The sequence below is a fragment of the Musca autumnalis genome, unplaced genomic scaffold (assembly GCF_047663935.1).
Source record: "Musca autumnalis isolate F117 unplaced genomic scaffold, ASM4766393v1 scaffold_3, whole genome shotgun sequence".
Lineage (NCBI taxonomy): Eukaryota > Metazoa > Arthropoda > Insecta > Diptera > Muscidae > Musca > Musca autumnalis.
This window is the reverse complement of record NW_027411866.1, coordinates 179875818-179901329: the sequence shown is the minus strand read 5'-3', so window position 1 is coordinate 179901329 and position 25512 is coordinate 179875818. Positions and strand designations below refer to the sequence as shown.

Sequence of the window (25512 nt, the reverse complement as noted above, 5' to 3'; positions counted from 1 at the left end):
ATGTGTGACTAATTTCGGTCTAGAAATTAAAGTGCCAAAATATATATAAATCGGTAAAAATTGGATGTAGCTCCCATATATACTTTCGACCAATTTTAGGTGTTTGCTGCACATATCCGATTTCGCAGAATTTTGGAACGTGTGACTTAATTCGGTCTAGAAATAAATGTGCCATGTTATATCGAAATCGGTCCAGATTTGCATATAGCTCCCATATATATTTTCGCCCGATTTCTCGTGTTTGCTGCTCGAAACACGCCCTATATTTCCGATTTCGAAATGTGTGCAAAAATGTGCCAAATAATATCGAAATAGGTTCAGATATGCATGCAGTTCTTTTATACATTTTTGGCCGATTTGAGGAATTTGCCATATTATATCGAAATCGGTTCAGATTTAGATATAGCTCACATATATATGTTACATATTTACAGTGGTGTAGGGATCATCTTCCTTACTGTTTTTTGTTAAATATGTTGGATCGGCTATGCCTTTGGATCTTGTTAGCTTTTAGTGTCGAAATTAAACCAAAATTTTTTTGACATATCTCATTTAAACGAAGAGTTCATGAATCTATATCACTGACCTAATCTAACTTTTTAACTTAACTTAACCTTACTTATCCTTCATTAACCAGTATTTTTCCACAATTTTAAAAATTTTATATCAAAAATGTTTGTTCTAGTACCTACAAATTTGTAATACGATAACGATTTTTACAAGTAAGAACGGCGTTAAGTTCTGCCGGGTCGAACTTGTTATACCCTCCACCATGAGTTTTATTGGAATAATTAATTTTCTTTGTTTATGAAGAAGACTAACCTTCAAAATACCGAAAATCGGGTGGTACCGTTCTATGGGGGCTATATCTAAAAGTGGACCGATATAGCCCATTTGTAATCTGTACCAAATTACAAAGCTCTATCTTAAAAATTGCGAACTGTATCTTAATTTCAACAGACGAACGGACGCAAAGGCGGACATGTTTATATCGACTTAGAATTTCACCCTGATCAAGAATATATATACTTTATAGGGTCTCAGAGGAATATTTCGATGTGTTACAAACGGAATGACAAATTTAATTATACCCTACATATAATGGTGGAGGGTATAAAAATAATAAAAATTAGTAGATCCTTGCAGTTCTGAAACAGACCAAATCTTTATAAATAAAAATCAAATGTGAGTCGTTGGTGGTGGCATCGTTGGTGATGGCATCAGTTGTGGAATGATCGCCATAATCCGGCCTAGGACTTTATGCCCACTTTTTTCATTTTTTATTTTTCTACAAAAACTATTGAACCGATTTTCCGGAAATTGTCAGGGAATGTACAGGGACGGCTACCGGTTAATGCGGTCTACAAATTTAGTTGAATTTCGGAGGGGCGGGGTACTACCCCTATACCCTACTTCTTTAAAAATGCTATATCTTTTTAAAAAAAAATCAAATGTCGTTCGTCGGTAATGACATCAGTTGAAAACGGCAGCACCGATTTGGATAATTCTTTTTGTGAAATATTCGCCATAACCCGACCTAGGTTTTTATGCAAAAAAAATTTTAACAACGTCCACTTTTTTCAATGTTCAATTTTTTCTGCAAAAACTACTTACCGATTTTCCTGAAATTTTCAGGGAATGTACAGGAATGGCCCCCGAAAACAGTCTACATATTTTATTGAGCTCCAGAGGGAGCGAGTTACCTCCCCTATGCGAAATTTTTAAAAATTGCTATATTTGCAAAAATTACGCATTTATCGGTTTACAATTTTACAAATTAATCTACAATCAAAGTACTTTTTTGAATCCTAAAGACCCGACCACGCATGTTTTTTTTTTAAATTTGTTATATCTTCAATACTACTGGACCGATTTCCATGTTTTCAAAAGCTCAATGTTTGCCCTTGTTATTTATATTTTATGAATTTCGGAGGAGGTAGGGTACCTTCACCACGCCTTCTTTTAAACGCTACACTGAAAGAAATAGCTTCATAATATAAACGAAATCTTACATTCCATCAATGAAATTTGTCATTGATTTTGAACGTAGAGCTTCATTGACTAAACGAAAAAAGCTTCATTGTGTTTCATTGAAGTAAAATTAACGAATTTGTTCATTAATGCAATGAAACTTCTTCAATAATGCAATGAAATACTTTCATTAATGTAATGGAATATTTTCATTAGTGCACGATGGGGCCAATGGCTGGTTTTCGAGGCAAAAAGTAATTTTTTTAAGTCAGTAATTGAAGTCGAATAATAACGGAATTATATTCTTAACACTTTCAAACCTCCAAAACCAAAGAATTACAATCTGGCAATAGCCCCCGGCGACATGCCAACCTGCCAAAGATGTCAAAATTTTCATTCCGTTTATTTCTGACATTCAGTCGTATTTAAACAATTTAAGTATTTCGGCACCAAATCCTGATCTGTTGATACTATATATTTTTTAAAAATGGAAAATACGGCTAATGGTATATAAATTAAGATTATTATTAAAAATGTAAATGTAATATATGATGTGGTCAATAATTAGTTGTGGCAATAAGTGACGTTTTTATACCCTACACCACTATGTGGGGAGGGTACTATAAGTTGGTATTGGCCAAAAAGGTTGTAACGCATCGAAATATGGTCGTAGACCCATACTTATATATATATCAAATTGAATGTCTCGACGAGCTGAGTCGATCTGGCTATGTGTGTCCGTCCTTCTGTCAATCTAAACCTTGTAATCACGCTACAGGTCGTAATTTTGATCGGATCGTCACGAAATTTTTTTGGTGATGGGGGTCCCGGAGGAGAAGAAGTGATGGTCGGATAATATTTAGGGGTCGGAATGGGCAACTAACGTATGTGGATAAAAAGCCAACATTTTTTGCCAAAGCGAATATCTCAGCTTCTATATGGGGTATACCAAAAGGAAAACCTGAAAGCAGAAAATATCACCTTTCTAATGATGTAAAGTAGGTTCTTGTAGGTGATCAAACAACGAAGATATCACAATAGTCGCAAATTAAACCCAAGTTTTCATTTTTGAGATTTTAGTTATAATGACGAATATCACAGCTTTGGTTGGATACTTTCCAAATGCAAAGCCTTACTATGAAAGTAGAAGATTCCACCTTTACAATTATGCAAACTAGGTCGGCGTAGGTGACCAAATAGCGGAGATATCACAATAGTCGGCAATTCATCCCATTTTTATTTTTTTTTTTTTTTTGGAAATCACGCTACAGGCCGCAATTTTGATCGGATCGTCACGAAATTTCGAGGATTAATGAGGGTCTCACAGAAGAAGAAGCCTATTGATTTTGATGATGGTCGGATAATATTTAGGGGTCGGAATGAGCAAAAACTTTATTTGGAGAAAAAGTCAACATTTTATTCCAAAGCAAATATCTCAGCGTCTATAAGGGGTCTGCAAAAAGCAAAACCTGGCAATGAAAGTATAAAATATTACCTTTACAACAATTTACTGAAAGTTGTCGTAGGTGGTCTAACAACGAAGATATCGCAATAGTCGCTAATAAAACCCAACTTCTCATTTTTGCAATTTAATAATAATGACGGATATCACACCTTTGGTTGCGGACCTTCTAAAAGAAAAGCCTGACTAAGAAAGTAGAATTTCCCATCTTTGAAATTATGCAAAGTAGGTTGGCGTAGGTAGTCAAATAATAGAGATATCGCAATAGTCGTTAATGAATCCCTTTTTTCCACTCTTTCTGCAGTCACACTACAGGTCGGAATTTTGATCAGATCATCACGAAATTTTCTCACAGAGATAAAAGCCTATTGATGTTGGTGATGTCGACAGTAGTCAAATATAAAATTAAATATTAATTATTTTGGTTCAGTTCGCCTTAAGTCATTTGGTATAAAAGCCAGATAGGTGAAAACTTTCGTATCTCCATAAAAGAAATGTTTTCGAGTGAAAAGATTTTTCACAGAGGTAGTGGTGTAGGGTATCACATAGTCGGCCCCGTACCGATTATAGCCTTTTCTCACTTGTTGTAATTACCTATAATTAAAACAATTAGAAATGAAAAATTAATAAATATTTAAAAATCATATATAAAATGTGTTCATTATTAACTATTTCTATAATATAACATAAGTAGTTCCATGTTTAAATATCCATTCAATTTTAATATTTTCGTTATATATTTACTAAAAAACTATGACAAACATATCATTTACAAAAGCTACTAATCTATTTTTAACAATAGATTGATTACATTCATGACGTGGGCTAATTAAATATTGCCAACACAATCAATTCTATACAAAAAGTATAAAGAGTGTGTGTATAATATTGAAATATGTACATATGTATAACGGCAAGAATATACAATATAAAGAACTATACATTTTGACGCATACCATTTGTTTGCTCGAATAAAGCACTAAAACCATGTTAGCCTAGTTATAACCATCATCATAAACACACATACAAGCTAATAGTACATAGTTATACTTGTGATGGAATTTCGAGCGCATACTTAATTGCGTTCTAATTATAATAATACTGAAAACTTATAATAAAACATAACATCCACATTGTCAGTTTTGAATGAAAGCTTTGCTCAAATAATCGGTTGCTTGCTAGTGTGACTGTTCAGTTTTGTCATTCATCATGCAACCACATAATATTTTGTGGTTGTTGGACAGTATTCTATAATTGCGAAAAATGACGGTCAAAACTGACTATATGTACTGCACTATAATATGGTTGTAAATTTTTCATTTGTTATTGGAGATGTGTGTAATCAGTGTAATTTGGTATACACGAATAATTATATTTGACAAAATAAGCTTTGTTCCTTTACTTTTTTAATGGTAAGGGTGGTAAAAGAGAAAAGTGTCAAAATTGCTCAAAATTGCTCTCTCATGAACATTTTTACCAGGAAAGTAAAGGAACGGAAAAATGGTTAGATCTGGCAGCAATGTCAAAAAGAAACATAAAAAATCAATTTTCGTCTTTTATTTCACAGTTTTAAATTTAGTTTTGTCAGCGTTCGACTTTTTCTTCTGTTTTTGTCCACTTTATTTTTCATTGTGTAATAATCGTCAAACAAAAGTCGAAAAATCAGTTCTGCCATTTTTTACCTGCAGAAATTTTTGCTGGTAGTCATTCTCACTCTCTTAAAAATTGCTTCCAGTTTTGCCACTTTTTGGGGTTAAGGAACGCTTTGCAGGTCAAAATGGTAAAAATGGTAACCTCAGGTAAGTAAAGGAACACAGCTATAATTTATATTCATAAACTAGCAGACACCGGTCTGCGTTGCTGGCCCGTCGTAATGAGTTTTAATGACAACTTTTTATAGACTTTATGCTTGACAATTCACAAATAGGTATTTTTACCTCACTTCTTCGGTCCATTGTCAAACCGAGAAGAATTTTAAATTTATCAACAGATTTTGTCCGTAACTTTTTTTCTCTTATGGACTTTGTCGGATTCTTTCGCCCATTGATGCTGTTTAGGATTTATTATTGCCCATGTCCCCTGTCTTTATAAAAGTTTAAAAAAAATAAGTTAAGTCGAATTCTCCTGTTTATTGAGATCTATATGTTTTAGTTTCCATGGCTGATGGACCGTTGAACCTCACCATTAAATGAAATTAGTAAATATATAGTTTTTCTTGATTGAGTGCCCAACGACCGGTATCTCGAAAATTAATTTGCAAGCCGATGCAAATATAGCGAATATAGCAATTATAAAACAATATGCCCCCGAAATTCGTCTACAAATATATAGCATTTTCTGAAAATTGCATGAAATTAGGTTCAGTAGTTTTGAAAAAAATAATGTATTGAAAATAGCGGGCGTGGTCGTTAGTTTCAAAAAATTGTGCGTGGTCTGGTATTTCGGCTCCAAATATGTACCTAGGGTACACACAACCCCATTGCCTCCCAAAATTTCTGCTGAAACCGATATACGTTTGCCTTAGATATATACACTGAAAGAAAAATGCCTCGTTGTATCAATCATTGATAATTTCTCATTGATTCTATGAAATGTTACATTATTACAATGAAATGTTTCGATCATGCTATGAAAATTACCTAAAATTTTATAATATTTGGTTTCATTGTATAAATGAAAGGGATTTCATAGATGTAATGAAACTTTTTATTTCTTTAAATTTGTGTGAGTATTGAAACTATGCTAAATAGTGTGTGCTTTAAAAACTAGTACAAAAACATCTTTTAAGAAAATGGCGGAAAATTTTATGTTTTTGGTTGGCTCCAAAAATTTATGATATAGTTTCATTAAATAAATGAAACAGCTGCATTGAATAAATTAAAAAGTTTCATTAATTTAATGAAACAGTTTCATTAAATAAATAAAACAGTTCTATTAAATAAATGAAACAATTTCATTAAATAAACAAGTGAGACGTACCATTTCACTTTCTCCCATAAACAATTAAGTTACAACAATTTTCAATTATCTGAAAAGCAAATAATTTGGGGTATCTTAGAACGACCTTTTAAATTAGAACATATTTTCTAAAGAAAGGATACACGTTTGGACCTTTTTAATGTATAAAATATTGTGTTATTAAATAATTGTTTTTTTTTTTAATACCAAAACAGATCCTTCTCTTAGGGTTTTTAATAAACGCAATGAAGAAAAATAACGCGCTGTATGTAAGGGCTACAAAATCTTGTATTTCGTAAATTTTTAACTTTCCCTTAACAAAATTAAAATCCTAGAGAAATTTTCTCAAAAATCGTATTTAAAACAAGTATAATTTTTCATCCATTAGGCACATTCTCCGTAAAATTTCCATTAAGAAAAAAAACTGTATTTTAATTCATTAATACATATTTTTGCTTTGATTAAAAAGGGATCAGAAAAAAAAGGATAATGGAAGAAACTGAAAGAAAACCAAATACTTTAGGTTCTTATTATGAATCCCCAAAACCAAAACAAAAAACATTTCATATCCAGTAAAAAGAACAACAAAGCAAATACCAGTAATGAATTAAAATTATGGGTCAATTTTTCTAAGAAGCGTTCTTTACAACAACAGCAGCACCACAACCATAAAATGCAAGGTTAATGGCAACGTTTTACACTTCTTTCTTATTATTATGCTAATTGTTTAAATGTAATGTAACTCCAAACTTTAACTGGCAAAAAAAAAAAAAAAAAAAATTTAATGGGCCAAAAAACAAGTAAAAAAGTATCAGTCGGCTTTACCGACAGAGATCGATCAGAAAGATCGAATTTATTTAGAGTCTTTTCAGAATTAGGTGGCCCTTTTTGTACATTTGAACCTGACGGCAAAGATGTTGTATTGCCCATCTGGGAACTGAAACTAAGTTTGGACAAAATATGATGACGGTCACATTTTTGATCAAATCGGTTGATCAGTTCGAGAGTTATAGTGCTATCCAGCCACTACATATGGTGACATAGGGGGTTGTACACCTTTCGGGCTGTTTTCTAAAGAAGGACTTGCTCCTGAAAAAAAATTTACCGTCGTAATTGAGGCAACGAATTCAAGTTGCTTCAACAAAAATCAAAGTGATTCGAGAGCAGGTTTTAAAGTGAACTTATCCGAAATTTTGTGTGAGAGGTACCCGAAGGAGTGGACAAATATAGTCCATATACGAACCTGATCTATATGTGGTAGATATATTAGAATGAGTCAAGTATGGACCAAATCGGTCACTCCCTTCAAGAGTTATCGTGCGCACAATTTTTCCGAACATTTTTTAACTTTTGTTGGGGAGGTACCTGAAAGAGTGGACCGATATGGCTTATCTTCGAACATATACTAAGTTTGGACAAAATATAACGAAGGCCAAAATTTGGACCAAATCTGTAAATCCGTTCGAGAGTTATCTTGCGTTCCAACAACTACACACGCTGTCATAGGGATTTTTGGCAACTTTCAATCTATTTTCTCAGGAAAATACGGACTTGCCCTTGATGAAGCTTGTAGCGTCGTATGGGGGGCAGTGAATACAAGTTGTTACAACAAAAATCAAAGCGATCCGAGAGTAGGTCCTAAACTGAACTTTTCCGAAATTTTGTGTGGGAGGTACCCGAAGGAGTACCCCGATTTAGTCCATATTGGAAACTCCTGGTAGTAATTTCAAGACGTGCAAAGTATGGACCATATCGGTTACTCCCTTCAGGAGTTATGGTGAGCACAAATTTTCCGAACATTTTCGAACTTTTGTGGGGGATGTATCTGATGGAGTGTACCGATATGGCCCATCTTCGAACTTAAACTAAATTTGGACAAAATATTACGAAGACCAAATTTTCGACCCGATCAGCTGCTCCGTGCGAGAGTTATCGTGCACACCAACCAGACACACGGAAGAACGGAAATCGACTCCAAATTGTCTGAAACGGATTTCGTCAAAACATACTTGGGGTATAAAATATACTTTCGATGGCCACATTTTGCCCGTATGAAAGCATAAATGCTGAGGGTATAATATTTGTGAAAATCAGATCAAATTTTGATCGCTCGAGTGTCACGGGTTAACGTTTACCGATCACCATAAAATTGCATAAGGTTTTTGTGACAAATGAAAACAAATTAGGGGGTAGGAGTTTCAATCAAAAGATGTTTAGTTCTTTTTTTGGTCGCCCTAATGTACCTTCCCAAAGCCTCCTACTTACAAAAAATTTTAAGAGTACTGGATTGGCTTACTAATGAATTTCTTTAATTTTTATTAAAACACTAAGCATCATCACAGCTTCTGCTTAGAGTCAAAACAAAGAGCATTCATTTCCCGCATTTGACAAAAGAAGCCAAAATGCCACCAAATGACGAAAAAGTAAAACATCTTCTTGTGTCGTTCTCACAATTTCTTTTTATTAATTAAAAGACAGTTTGGTTTCCGTTGTAAATAAAAATGACGTATTTTTCTGTGTGCTACCATAACAATATTTTATTTTGGTGTGTAGGGAGTGGAAAAGAGTTAAGTTATGCAAATGACAGTGTGTTTCCTTCCGGCATTTATTGCCCAATTATATAGACCACAAAATGTGTCAAAGAAAAACACATTTCAATTTCTTGGTTTCATTTTGGTATAATTAGGTTTTTTGTTCTTCTTTTAAATTACTTGGTGTCATTTTGGCCTTCTTAATTTTTTTCTTCTTCTCCTAATGGCTTTATTGTAGTTTATAGTTAGAGTCCCATACCATAGCAGCTGTAATTGCTCAATACAATGCAAGCTATCAATACATTATTTTCACTTCGAATTTCTTAGATTGGATTTTTTATGACTTTCTGCACGAAATCCAAACAACGACACAGGATTACAAAATATTTCGTTCTTGTTCCGTTTATCTTGTCCATTGTGAAAAAAATACAAATTGTTTTAAAAGCAACAAGGAAAGGACATAATTCGAGCGTGGTAATAAACTGATAAACCTTTATCACGAGAACTATGGGGAATCAAATTATAGCTTCGAAAACTATAGAACGAAAGTATATAAATAAGTGACCTTGAATGTTGGAACATTGGTAGTCTGATCGGCGCGAAATTTTATATAAGGTTTGGGCCTTCGACAGGGAAGTAGCTTGCAATTTAACGTGATGATCAGATAATATTAACCGGGTTAAATGGACCCAAACTTTTGTGAAAAGTGGTTTTTAGTGAAAGGACTATATGTTGATTTCTGGAAAATATGTTAAACCCATGTAAGTTATATTTAGAAGAAGAACGCTTCACCTTTTCATTGGTGCTAATTACGCTGATGTACGTGGTCAGATAACAGAGTTACAAACTGGTATTCACAGGTATTCCTGAGTTTTAATTGTGGGTAGTGTAACCTAATCATGCTAGAGATCGCAGTTATATTTCGATACTGACAAATATTAGCACAAGGTAATAGTTTTGGTCAAAGATAGTGTCAATAATTGTTGATAAGGATCGTATAGTATTTAACATGTAACATTGACCATAACTTTTGTGGGGCATATTCGGACAACTTACGAAAACTAAACTTGAAAACCAACTCTGGACCTCTCACTTGATGCAAATTATATCAATGTAGCGGTTCGGTAAAGGAATTACTATCTAACATCCCGGTGCACCGGAACCAACTTTAAATGGAAGGTGCTTACATCCGGAAAGTTTTTGCGCATTCTGAAACTACAAGGCTCATAGAAAAACCAAACAAAATCGCCGGAGTGCCTTTTAAATTAATCTCGAGCAATGTGAACATTTTTAGGGTTTTTTAGGTTTTCACGATTTTGCTTGGAATTCGCAAGTCTTATTGAAATGTGTTTAGAGCAAATGTTGTAGCTGTGAAAATTCTCTACAAGATTGTATTTCATGACTTTTTCGTACCTCGAAATACTTATCTCTTTCATTGATCGAATCGGATAAAGTCACAAAAACTATATGGTAAATTTCAAATTTCCTTTGCAATTCCATTACAAAACAAGTAAAAAAGTATCAGTCGGCTTAGCCGACAGAGATATACCCTCAGCCTGTGTATATTAAAACAAGTGAGCAAAGGCTATAGTCGGGACGGGGCCGACCATGTGATACCCTACACCACTACCCCTGTGCATAAGCTTTTCACTGGTAAACATTTCTTTTAGGGAATATAAAGCGAATAACAACAAAAATAATATGCCTCTTTGTCTCTGGGACCCCCATAAGCAACCAAAATTTCATGACCATCCAATCAAAATTACGACCTGTAGCTTGATTGCAAAAAATGGAAGAATTGACAGGCTTTGCCATTGGAATATCCCTACTAGAAGCCAATATATTCACAAAGAATAAAACTTTGAATTTGTCTCCAAATGAGTTTTTCCCCATTCCGACCCCTAAATATTATCCGACTACCACCAAAATCAATAGGCTTCTTCCTCTGTGGGACCACCATTAACCCCTAAAATTTCGTGACGATCCGATCAAAATTGCGACCTGTGGCGTGATTACAAAAAAATCGGAAAATGGGATGCATTATCGACTATTGTCATATCTCTGTTATTTGACCACCTATGACAACCTAATTTACCTCGTTTTAAACTTTATATTTTCTACTTTCCTTGCCAGACTTTGCTTTTGATATACCTCTTAAAGAAACAGAGATATTGGCTTTGAAATAAAATGTTGACTTTTCTCCAAATAAGTGTTTGCCCATTCCGACCCCTAAATATTATCCGACCATCACCAAAATTAATATGCTTCTTCAGCTGTGAGACCCCCATTAACCCTCAAATTTTCGTGACGATCCGATAAAAATTGCGATCTGTAGCGTGATTTCCAAAAAATAGAAAAATGAGATGTATTACCGACTTTTGCGATATCTCCGTTATTTGGTTACCTACGCCGACCTAGTTTGCATCATTGTAAAGAAGGGATCTTCTACTTTCATAGTCAGGCTTTGCTTTTGGAAAATTTTCAACCAAAGCTGTGATATTTGTCAATATAATAAAAATCGCAAAAATGAAAATTGGGGTTTGATTTGCTACTATTGCGATATCTTCGTTGTTTGATCACCTACGAGCACCTACTTTACATCACTAGAAAGGTGATATTTTCTGCTTTCATTGTCAGGTTTTGCTTTTGGTATACCCCATACAGAAGCTAAGATATTGGCTTTGGAAAAAAACGTTGTCTTTTTATCCACCTAAGTTTTTTGCCCTTTCCGACCCCTAAATATTATCCGAACATCACCAAAATCAATAGGCTTCTTCCCCTCCGGGACCCCCATCAACATCCCAAATTTCGTGACGATCCGATCAAAATTGCGACCTGTAGCGTGATTACAAGGTTTAGATGGACAGACGGACGGACGGACGGACTGACGGACGGACACACATAGCCAGATCGACTCAGCTCGTCGAGACATTCATTTTGTTATATATAAGTATGGGTCTACGACCATTATTTCGATGCGTTACAAACTTTTTGGCCAAAACCAACTTATAATACCCTCCCCACATAGTGGTGTAGGGTATAACCATGGTATAAGTAAACACACCAAGCACTGCCTTATCTGCTTGAGCAAGTACCCATGCTTCGGAACCATACATTAGCACGGGTAGTATCAGTGTTTTGTAAAGTGTTACTTTTGTTTGACCAGAGGTGGCTTTATTCCTAAACTGCTTACTCAGCCCAAAGTAGCATCTGTTAGCCAACACTATTCTTCTTCGTATTTCACAACTGATGTTATTTGTTGTGTTTATGGCGGTGCCGAGGTAGACGAAGTCCTTTACTACCTCAAAATTGTAGGTACCAACATTCACAAATGGTGCGGGGTTTGTGGTAATATTACGCGTCGATACCATCAACTTGGTTTTTTCGCCGTTTACTGCCAGACCAACTTTAGCAGATTCTCTTTCGACTTTTGTAAAGGTGTCAGTTACTTCCTTTACTGATCGGTCCATGATGTCAATGTCGTCGGCATAAGCCAGTAACATATGGCTGTTCGTGTATATCGTTCCATTTCTTTTGACCTTCGCGTCTCGTATGACCTTTTCCAGCAGGATGTTGAATAGATCACACGACAGCCCGTCTCCTTGTCTGAAACCTCTTTTGGTAATAAACTCTTCGGAGAGGTTTTTTCCTATTTTAACTGAGGATCTCGTCTCAGTTAATGTCATTCTACAAAGCCGAATGAGCTTTGCAGGAATACCAAAATCAGACATGGCTTGGAACACCTTTGAACGTATAGGGCTGTCGAATGCTGCTTTATAATCGACGAAAAGATGGAAGGTGTCGATCTGCATTTCTTGGGTCTTTTCCAGGATTTGTCTCAAGGTAAATATCTGGTCAATGGTGGATTTGCCAGGTCTAAAGCCGCACTGATAGGGTCCAATAATTTCATTGATCATAGGCTTTAGTCTCTCACACAATATGCCAGATACTATCTTATATGCAATAGGGAGCAGACTTATGCCCCTGTAATTGGAGCACACAGTCTTATCACCCTTCTTGTGGACTGGACATAGGATGCTCACGTTCCAATCGTCGGGTACGCGTTCTTCCTGCCAGATATTGCTAACTAGCTGATGCATACACCTTATCAGCGTGTCGCCTCCGGTTTTGAACAGCTCGGCTGGTAGGCCATCTGCTCCTGCCGCCTTATTATTCTTTAGCCGGTTTATTGCTGTCCTTACCTCATATTGGCTGGGCGGTATACATTCAATACCATCTTCTGTGATTGGATCTGTGGTATCTTCGCCGTCTTCACTGCTATCGGATACCAACAGTTTGGAAAAATGTTCTTTCCATATCCTGAGCACGCTATCTGTATCTGTTACCAGATTACCTTGCTGGTCTCTACAGTAGGATGTGCCTGTACCAAAGCCATCTGTTTGATGCTTCACTCTTTGGTAGAATTTTCGGACTTCATTCTGGCTCCTGTACATCTCGATTTTTTCACACTCCCGCTTTTCCATTTCTCTCTTTTTCTTGCGGAAAAGACGTTTCTCTTCTCTCCTTGTCTCCCGATATCTCTCTCGTGCGCTACGCGTTGCTACTGATTGTAAAGTAGCTCTATATGCCGCATTTTTCTCTTCGGTAGCAGCACGACACTCCTGGTCATACCATGAATTCCTTTGTGGAGGTCTCTGGAATCCAAGTATGGATTTTGCGGCTGTTTGCATGGAGTGGGCAATATGTTGCCATTGTGTTGTTATGTTATAGGGACAAAGAGTGTTCGCGTTAAGCAATTGGGCTAGCTGAGTGGAATATGCTGTGGCTATCTGATGTGTTTGCAGCCTATCGATGTCCAACTTCCGCGTTGTGTCTGTTCGTGCTTTATTTGCAACGTTTAGACGGGTACGTACCTTTGCTGCAACAAGGTAGTGGTCCGAATCAATGTTTGCGCCTCGGAACGATCGTACATCCAACACGCTGGATGAATGTCTTCCATCTATTACAACATGATCGATTTGATTACTTCTTCTTTGATCTGGAGACAGCCAGGTGCCCTTATGAATATCGAGATGATTAAATCTGGTACTGCTAACTACCATGTTTTTTGCAGCTGCAAAGTCTATCAGCCTCATACCATTGTCAGAAGTTTCACTGTGGAGACTGAATTTCCCGACTGTTGGGCCAAAGATATTCTCCTTTCCAATTTTGGCATTAAAATCGCCTAGAATGATTTTAATGTCATGGGCAGAGCAAGGGTCATATGTTTCTTCTAAGCGCTCGTAAAATATATCTTTGGTCTGTTCGTCCTTTTCTTCAGTGGGAGCATGAGTGCAAATAAAGCTGATGTTGAAGAATTTAGCTTTTATTCGAATTGCAGCAAGTCTTTCATTCACTGGGGTGAAGTTGGATACCAGATGTTTTAGTCTCCGACTAACTACGAATCCGCAACCAAACTCATGCTTTACGTCATGGCAGCTATAATACAGTGCGTCACCTTTAGGTGTTGTTGTGACGCCTTTCCCAATCCATCGTATTTCCTGTATGGCAGTAATATCGGTCTTGTACTTTTCAAGTACGTCTGCCAATGCGAAGACTGCACCTTCTCTATAAAGAGTGCGAACATTACAGGTGCAGATTCGCAGATCATGGTCCTTAAAACGTTTGCGGGGTTCGTCAACTTTATAGGGGTTTGTTTTCCTTTTCTTTCGTTTTTTCATAGTAGGATGTTTTTTCTAGGGGAGGGTTACTAACCTGACGCCCAAACCCAAGTTTTTAACGTTCTTATGGGTGAACGCGTAATCATACATACAAACATATATTCCCACAACATCCCCGAAGGAACAAGTGAGATTATGCAATCATATAAATAAATTCCGCGGAAAACTAATGTCCAGGGGAAGTGGTGTAGGGTATCACATAATCGCCCCGTACGAATATAGCCCTATTTTATATAATAATTGTTCCACAAACATCCCATAATGGACAAGGGAGACTTCTCATTCTACATTTCTGAGGAGTATTTTGCCATCGTTGAAAAGTGTTTTGATGTTGCCTGGCCGGGGAATCGAACCCACGACCTTATGTGTGCAAGGCGGGTGTGCATACCATTGCACCACTGTGGCACCAATAGTCCTAGTTTTCTTGTTTTAACTTGGAGTTAAAAGCAGAACCAGATTACTGAACAAATAAATCTTTTAATTCCAATCCAAATATTATAATTTCTGTAAGACTGTGTAACATCTAGTTCATTACAAGAAAATTTTGTATTTTATTACCGAAAAAGTGTCAACCAATTCGAACAATTTCAGCTGTGGTATAGATCACACCGCATACCAGCAATTCAATACAATAGACGGCAATGAATAAAAGCAATGAATGTCAACAAAGTAATTTGCATGTACATAGTTTTGTATAATATTGCTTATTCGGAAACAGCTACGTAACTGAATAAATTCTAAATAATATTGCAAATACTATATTTGGGTTTTTATGAATACCACTATAATGGCACACGCTACCACTTCAATTAGATTTTATTTCTGTTAACTAAACTTGAGTTGACATACATAGCGTGTTTGGTGCGCCAAATATGTACATTAAAGCGGCAGAAAATATATATGGGAGCTATATCCAAATCTGAACCGATTCTCACCAAAAACAATAGCGTTCTTCCTATGGATAAACATTATATAAAATTTTTAGCCGAATTGGATAATAAATGCCTCTAGTTTAATTGTCAACTCTTTATAACACTGCACGACACAAAAAATAATTACGTGAGTCACCGAAGGAGTTAAATATTTATTTACATAATGTAACAATGAAATATCTATGACAATATCGCCAACAAAACAATAATATTTTTTAATGAAATTTGTTTCGTTCATTTTTCAAGGAAACAGTTGAAACTATCATGAAACTTAGTTTTGGTTAAATAGTACCAAAAGAAGAAAAATTCTACACAAAATTTCACTACAAATCTCAGAATAAAATACTGATCTAAGTATAATATTTTTTATGAAAATAACACCAGACATTTATATATTGAAGGTATAAATTAAATTTAAATTTTTATACCCCCAGCATCTATGCTAACGAGGGTATATAATCTTTCATACGGGCAAAATGTGCCTCATCGAAATAATGCTTTTAGAGCACAAGAATGTTTGGACGAAATTCGTTTCAGACAATTTGAGTTGATTTTGCAACGTCCGTCTGGCTGACTGGAGCGCATGATAACTCTCGAACGGTTTTCTCGATTCGGTCCAAAATTTGGCCTTCGTAATACTTTGTCAAAACATAGTTAAAGTCTGAAGATAAGCCATATCGGTCCACTCCTTAAGGTACCTCCCCAGCAAAAGTTAAAAATGTTCGGAAAATTATGAGAACGGAAACTCTTGAAGGGAGTTACCGCTTTGGTCCATATTTTTCACATCCTACTATATCTACCAAATATAAGTCAGGTTCGAATATGGACTATATTTGTATGTATTCTCCTTCGGGTACCTCCCACACAAAATTTCGGATAAGTTCACTCTAAGACCCGCTCTCGAATCTTTTTGATTTCGCTGACTCAATTACGACAGTAAACGTTTTTTCAGGGGCCATACTTATTGAGAAAACAGCCCGAAAGGAGAAAAAAATCCTATAGCACCATATATGGTAACATGGGGCGCCTTCGCCACTGGGGCGGCTACGCCAGGGCCAATTTTCTCGCAAAATAAAAGTGCTAGAAAAAATCCGTTAAATGGAAATTGTGAGTTTAATGACGATCTATCATCTCCCAAAAGTTGACAGTTGTGTCAAAGGTATGATAGCGGACGAACGCGGTTTTGTGTTTTCAGGGTATTGGGAAAAATAATTATGGTAGGTGTTTTTTGTGATATCTTACTTACCTTTTGTGATATCAAAAACAGATTTTATACCGTTAGAAGACAACTACTGAAGAATATAAATCCTAGTAACTCGCATGAAAAAAAACAATTGCAAATGTCAATATATTAATATTATGAAATATGTAAGGAGTGGGGCGCCTACGCCATGAGAAGGGTGTGGTGGGTTAATGTTAGAAATTTGTCATGTTTAACTTAAATTCTTTATAACATAGATATACCACATTATAATGTGAAGTTAAAATCAAATTTTATCCTAAACGTATCTTGTTTTAGTTATATTATTATTTGTGTACCTAAATTCAAGGTACCTACTTCAATTAACGGCTAGAATCGGTTACTTTTTGTGAATTTTATAAGCATTATTGATTATTCAGTAGAAAACATGCTTCTTTTTTGCATAATGTTGATATTTAAGAAGAAGTATGGTAAATTACGATTTTAGAGTCCGTTGGAGAATTTTCAACTCCGATGGCGAAGCTGCCCCATGGGTGGGGAGGCTTCGCCACTTTTTAGACATTTTGTAAATTCTCAAAAATAATATTTTAAAAACATAATTATAACCATTTATATATCAAAACTTATAGTCAAGATATGCTAATATTTGTACCAAAAATAATCTATATATATAAAAGAGCAATGAGGTGAGGTATTCACTGACTGACTGATTCATCAACGCCCAGACGAAACCGCTGAAGCTAGAAAGTTGAAATTTTGGGTGTAGGTTGCTGTTGGTGTGTAGGGGTGAGATAAGGCTGGGTTTTTGGAAATTCGACCTAGAAGTGTACGAAAAGTACTAAAAGGTACTAAATATGGTACCCTTTGTATTAGGCAAACGGTAAGAGCTAGAACTCTGAAATTTGGAATGAGGGTCACTGATGGAGAGTTAGAAAGATGTACCAAAGGGTTTTTGGAAATTCGAACTATAAGTGTACGAAAAGTACTAAAATTTACAAAATTTAGTACCAATTGTATATTTTGAACGGATATAGCTAGAATCATGGAATTTGGTATGGAAATCAAGGTGGGGAAGTGGTGTCGATATAAGGAAATGGTTTTGGAAAATCGTACTAATGTGTACGAAAAGTACTAAATGGTACTAAATTAAGTACAATTTGGATTTGAGTGAACGGATACAGCTGGAATCCTGAAATTTTGAATGAGGGCCACTGATGAAGAGTAACAATCAAAGGTTTTTGGAAATTCGAACTATAAGGGTACGAAAAGTACGAAATGGTACTAAATTTAGTACAATTTGGATTTGAGTGAACGGATACAGCTGGAATCCTGAAATTTTGAATGAGGGCCACTGATGAAGAGTAACAATCAAAGGTTTTTGGAAATTCGAACTATAAGGGTACGAAAAGTACGAAATGGTACTAAATTTAATACAATTTGAGTTTGGGTGAACGGATTGGGTTGGAATCCTGAAATTTGGAAAGAGGGTCACTAATGGAAAGTAACAAAGAAAAGTTTTTGGAAATTCGAACTATAAGTGCACGAAAACTAATACATGATACTAAATTTAGTACAATTTGGATTTGGGTGAACAGATAGAGCTGGAATCCCGAAATGAGGGTTACTGATGAAATGTAACAATGAAAGGTTTTTGGAAATTCTAACTATAAGTGCACGAAAAGTACTAAATGGTGCTAAATTAAGTACAATTTGGATTTGGGTGAACGGATTGAGTTGGAATCCTGAAATTTGGAATGAGGGTCACTAATGGAAAGAAACAAAGAAAAGTTTTCGGAAATTCGAACTATAAGTGCAGGAAAAATAATAAATGGTACTAAATTTAGTACAATTTGGATTTGGGTGAATAGATAGAGCTGGAAACCCGAAATTTGGAATGAGGGTTACTGATGAAAAGTAACAATAAAAAGTTTTTGGAAATTCGAACTGTAAGGGTACGAAAAGTAGGAAATGTTACTAAATTTAGAACAATTTGAAATTGGGTGAACGGATTGAGTTGGAATCCTGAAATTTGGAATGAGGGTCACAAATGGAAAGTAACAAAGAAAAGTTTTTGGAAATTCTAACTATAAGCACACGAAACGTACTAAATTTAGTACACTTTGGATTTGGGTGGAATGCTGAAATTTAGAATTAAGATTACTGTTGGAATCTAGAATTGAGATATGGTGGTAGCTTTTGAAAATCGTACTAATGTGCACGAAGCAGTACTAAATCGTACTAAATTCGAAACAATTTGTATTTGCGTGAACAGATTACTGTTGGAGTGTAGGATTGAGGTAGTTTTGGAAATGCGTACTTATGGAAAAGTGCTAAATGGAACTACATTGGCTATAATTTATGAAAGTAGTTATAGGAAAGTCGTGTACGAAAAGTGCTAAATGGTACATTTTGGTATTTGCTATATGGTACAGAATTTTGTTCAATTTGTGATTTTGTAAAGGGGTAGAACTGGAATTTTGAAATTCGGTATTAGATTAGTAATTCGTGTTTAGAGAGGAGGTAGAAAGGAGGTTTTGAAAATGCTTACTTATTTATACAAAAAGTACTAAATAGTACTATAATTGGTTTCAGAGGAAGAGATAATGCTGGAAAAGTGAATTGCAGTTGGTATTTGTGTTGAATATTAGGAAGTAATTTTTGAAACGTTTACCTACATATGTGTACGAAAAGTTTGGTAACATGTTGGTACCAAAACCATTTTGGTTTTGTGTAAATGGTTAAAGTAAGAAATACCTGCTATAGGAGAACGAAAAGTAGTAAATGGTACTAAATTTGGCGTTGGGTGTAGGAACAAAGCTTGGATTATATAATTTGGACAAAAAACTACGAAATGGAAAAATATTTGTTAAGAAGATCATTTTGATATTTGAGATAAAGTTCGGAGTTTGAAAAATTGTACTGAATATTGTTCTGTTGATGTTATGTTAACGCGAAGGCGTTTCTAAATAATGTACTGGAATTATGTAGTCAAACGTGAAGTATCTTTTCTTTTCCTGATAATAAAAAGGCCTAAATTGAAATGCATCAAAAAAATTTACCGTTATATACGGTTAACATACCCGTGCACATTAAGTACAATATTTTGTAAAAAAGTTTTTTCTAACCTTTCATGCCACAAATTCCGAATTTCGGTCTGAAAATGTGCATAAAATCTTCAAAATACTCTAAGTCATCAAAATATCTCTTTTAATAAAAGAGTATTGAAGTAGACATTTTTTAAATGAAACTTTTGTGTCCCCTGAGTATTCAAGGTCCAAATTTAAAGAAAATTTGGCAATATAGATTTGTTCTATTTTTAAAATACACTAAGTCGAGCGGTACCGTTATATGGTGATATACGAATTTTTGTGGCCATTTTGAATGCCGAAAATTAGGTTCGTAGAATTTTCGGGTTCTTGGCGAAACCGCTGAAGCTAGAACTTTTAATTGTTGTGAAGGGGTGATTTAAAGTTTAGTGTTTGGAAATTCGTACTGGGAGCATTTTCAAAACCTTGACCAGAAGTCAAGTCTGAAATTAGCAATATGAGTCGCTGTTGGTGTATGTCTGTGATATGAGGTCGTAGTTTTGGTAATTCGAAATAAAAAATATGGTAGGTGCGATATGGCAGATATTTTTGGAAATTCTAACTGCAGTGTACAGTATTAAAAGTAATTAAATCGATTAAATGTTGAAATTAAAAATAGGTTTTAGTACAACAGAATCGCCAGTGTTCACCTCTTCCATTTTAAATATTGTTCATATATATTTAATTCCCTTTCCGCATACGAAGTAGCGGGCATTTGCTAGTATTTGATAAAACTTTAACGGTGTCGGTATGAGCACATTTTGAATAAAAACGTGGCGAAGGCGCCCCATGTTACTATATAGTAGCTGAACTGAACTGGCGAACTGATCAACCGGTTTGCTCCAAAATTACTTTCAGTTCGAAGATGGGCAATACTAGTTCCCAACATCCGGTACTTTTTAATATTGGATTTGCACGATATCTTTTAAACGGGACTACCAATTTGGTCGAAACTTTAGATCTCCTAATATTTTGTCCAAATTTAGTTCAACTTCAAAAATGGCCCATATCGGTCATCTCCTTAGGGTATCTCCGCCACAAAAGTTAAACATTTGTGTCTAACAGCAGTTTAGGGTCTGTTTGAAGATCCCTTAGAAATGTATACCGATGCTGGTCGTTGTGGTCCTGTTTACAGCCATATTATGTTTTCCGTAGACAAGTTCATGTTTCCTGGCATACTGGCCCAAAAATTATACGATGACCCACTGAAATGACTAGTGGGCGCGATCTACACGCAGAGAAAAAATATGTTTGATCCAACAATATTCCAAGAGCAAAATATGTATTGTTAGCATATTGTTGGATTCCTTATGTAGTATTGTGAATCCAAAAATAGTTTGTGTCAACTGAACAATATTTCTCTCTTTTCTTCGAAAGTTTTTCTCTGCTCTCGCTATTCGATGCCGTGTTGAAAAAACAATTTTTGTGAGTTGTGGTGTTTGTATGACATGCTGCCTTTATCTTTGTTTTTGTGTGTATTTATACCAACTCTTGTTTTTATTTGTTTCTGTTTTGTTTCATTCTTCTTTCCTTTTCATGTTTGTTATGGTGTTTAATTATTCCTTATGTTGTGGTGGCTGCTTGTGGCTTTTTGTTTGTATTTGTTGTCAGCTAAAGTAGCAAACCATGTATTGCGTTCATCAATGCTCGTAATATTATACGGGATATTTATATCAAAGTTGTGTGGAAAGTGTATATGAGAAGTATATACACTCAAATCAAAAAATTTAGTATCTTGTTCTCAGGGTTGACAATATGTTTTGTAAAAAATTTAGATTATGATTGTTCCTACAATCGATATTGTTAACGATTTTTACAATAGTGCGGAAATTCGAAAGTTGTTTTTGTTTTCTATGTTCGGAACAAAGATGGTATTTTTGGATTTGGATTACAATGTTTATAAAAAACAAACACATTTTTGGAACCAAAATAGATATTTTTGTTCCAACAAAACCGAAAAATATTTTTTCTCTGCGTGTATGAAAAATATGTTATTCTCAAAATAACATCCACTTTCATAACGGACTATAATGGTTCATTTCTAAAGTACCTCCTCCGCAACACTTTCCTAATGTACAATTTGTCCGCAGATGAAATTTTACTTTACATAGACGTTTTCAATATTTCCCAAATATATATTCATAACACATCTAGCAAAACTGTTTAAATCGAGTGCATAACAACGAAAAATCATCAATAAAATTTTTCTAATGGCAAAATTTAAATTTAAAAAAAATTGCATTTTGTTGTACAGTGTAATACTTAACATATTTGTTTCTTAAAAAATCAGTCTATACAAGTTATTTCTTTACATTCCTTTGAATAGTCTAGCTCATCCCTTTTTTCTGCATTCATCATTCCTCCATTTCTTTAAAGGAGCACAAATCAATATTCTTGTAATTTAAAATATTTAATCAAAAGCGGTATTTCTCATGAAAACGATTTATTTCTCTTCTTTATGATTACAATATTCTTCATCAAAAAGATATCAATGTTCAAAATGAAGAAGAAAGAATCTAGTCAATCCAAAAACAAATAGTTTGCAATAGAGGACGTATGAAAAAGAAAGATTTTATTCTAAAAAGAATAGTCAAAAAATTATTTTTAAGAATGTATTTCAAGTAATGTTTAAATTATTTTTATATACAGTATAAAATTCATAATAAGATATAATAAAACAAGTAAGAAAAGTCTATAGTCGGACGGAGCCGACCATGGGATACCCTATACCACTATCCCTGAACCATCGCTCTCCACGGAATTTCTTTTCAATGATAGTGAAAATTTAATTATCAAATATCAGAGATGTAATGTACTTATGACCAAAACCAAAAAGTTATCGACATTTTTGTAGCAGGAAAGGAAAATTTAGTTCACACAAACTAAAATGTAATGAAACCCACTTATGTAGTACTACTACTTCCGTTGTTTAACCGCTACGTTATTGAAATTTTTACCAATTTCACACAAAAGTTTCAGTCCATTGAATCCGCTAAGTATTATCTGATCTTCACGTTGATTTGTACGCTTCTTCTTCATCATAAACTCAAACTTTGTTTAAAATTTTGCGGGTTATTATTTTGACCTACAGAGCAAATTGTTTAAAATTTTGTTTTTGGTCCATTTCATCCCCTGAACATTTCACGATCATCACCAAAAACTAATCATTTCTATTCTGGCCCGAACCCAACCTCCTTAAAAAATTCGTTACAATCTTTCCATAATTGCGGCCTTAAGTTGTTTGCAATTTTTAATGGACGGACGCACATCGCTAAATCGCTTTATCTCGTCGAGATATGACGAATATTTCGTGGTGTTACATAAACTTTTGGAGGGACAATATGTAGCATGGGATAAAAATGTGGTTCTCTACACAGAACCCATTATATATTAGGCATTAGGCCCGTTATCTAGCAAACACTTTATTGCAATTTACATCAGAGGAAAGGTCAGTAGTTTTTTCCCATATGTAGGCTACTTTGCGAAATATATATGTCCTCAAGGAATTAAAATATCGACCAAAAATAAAATTTTTATATTTTTCATACAACTGTAATGGTCCATTTGACCCGCTAAAGAATATCAGATCATCATTCAAAATTGTAGGCATCTTTTTCGACCCATACTCTTACCCGGTGCAAAATTTCGTGACTATTGATGTATAATTGCGACTTCTAGCGAGTTTATTATTACACTACAAACAAATAACGGAATATATTAGGCTGTAACTCTGTTATCTGATCATGCCCACCAACATAATTGGCATCAATTGAAAGGTCAAACAATCCACTTTCAAGTTTATCTCACTTGTCCGGAATGTCACTTCCAGGAATTAAGATATAAGCTGTATATTAAAAATTTTCACAATTTTCACACAAAAGTTTTGGTTCATTTAACCCTCTAAATATTATCCGATCGCCATATCAAGTTGCAAGCTTCTTCTTTGTCATATACTCTTACCTTATTTAAAATTACGCGTTGATCGGACTATTATTGAGACCTACAGAGCCGCTACAAAATTGGATAAATATTATGTTTTTGGTCCATTTCATCCGCTAAATATTTAACGATCATCACCAATAAGAATAGGGATCTATTCTGATCTGAACCCGACCTCCACACAAAATTTCGTGACGATCGGTCCATAATTGCGGCCTGGAGCGTGTTTACAATTTATAATGGACAGACGGACGGACGGACGGACGGACAGACACACATCTCAAAATCGCTTTATCTCGTCGAGATATGAAGATTGGTATACCACATTGGGGGTCTCCGACGAATATTTCGCGGTGTTACATGAATTTTTACCAAAACAAACTTATAATACCCTTTTCCACATTGTGGTATAGGGTATAAATACGCTGTTTACAAATATGCAATTTCTTTGAAAAATTTATTTGATAAAACATATTTAAAAACAATTTTGCTATAGTTTGTCTTACCTTACCTAAAGCCAAACCAGAATAGACTTTGTCACCACGTTTGCTAAATTAAAAAAGCAAAAAAGTTTTCTCTCATATTTTAAATGTGGATTTGTTAAAGTCTTACCAGTATGTGGGCTATCGAAAGTGTACTTATAGTCAACTATAGGTAGTAGGCATGTGGAGTTCCCATATCTAATACAGCCTATGACTGTACCAAACAGGATTAGTGGACCTAAATGGAATATAAACATATTCCTAATTTTAACAAGTAATAAAGCGTTAAGTTTGGGTTGAATTTTTTATACCCTCCACCATGTAATATTCTGTACTAATTAATATGGAATAATTATATTTCTTTTTGTTACGACAGTAGCAATGCCACAGGAAAAAACTTGAAAATACCTGAAATCGGTCGGTATCGTTATATGAGGGCTATATCACGACGTGGATATATGTCCACAATTATATAGCAAGTTGTCGAATTTGACGATTTATCGTCATTTTTAGGATTTTTGGCCCAAAATTGAAAAATGACGATTTGACGTAAGCCAAAATGTTCTTAGCAATTTCGTTTTTTTATTTGGTTCTTCCCTCAAGTTCGAATTATACAAAGGGCACTACAAAACCTTCTGGCCTACATTTTTGACATTTTCTTTGGACATTTTTGACATTTGACATTTTTTTTGGCTTTTTTTTTTGGAAAGATTGACAGTTTTTAGCCTAAGCGTACTCAGGACAGTTTGACATAGGACCATGCGTTGGGTTGTTTACAGTAACTTGAAAAAATAACTTTGCAAAAATAAAATGGAATTTACTTGTGAACATCTTTGTCCGACATTTTTTCACAAATTTCGACGTGGATAATCAGGGCAAGAGTGCATCGATCAAATCAAATCTTTGTATGTCAATAAAGGTCCATCCTAAATCACAACGAAAAACTGGTTTGATGATTTCAATCGTGGCCTACACAGGCAAAAAACGAAAGTCGTGAGGGCTGCTCAAAATCGGCCGTTGTGCCAGAAAAATATTAAGCCGTGAATGGATAATGCAAGATCGCCATGCTATACCGTGAGAGAGAAGCATCCTTGGGCATTTCTTTCACCAACTAACATTTGATATTGCATGAACACCTAGCTGCAAAAATGGATTTTTCTCGCTAGATCCAGCAAAATTGTTCAATCGCTCAAAAAAGTCTCATGGATGAAGATCTTTTAGCAAATGTTCGCGTGTTTTTTAGGCTAAACTGACCGTATGGCGACTATA

At 34.9% G+C, this 25512-nt stretch overlaps 1 long non-coding RNA gene across 1 annotated transcript in view; it reads left to right on the top strand.

The window, feature by feature from the left end:
* The window catches only part of LOC141398560 (uncharacterized), a 440123-nt gene that overhangs the window by 194142 nt on the left and 220469 nt on the right, over positions 1–25512 (top strand). The window lies entirely within an intron of this gene.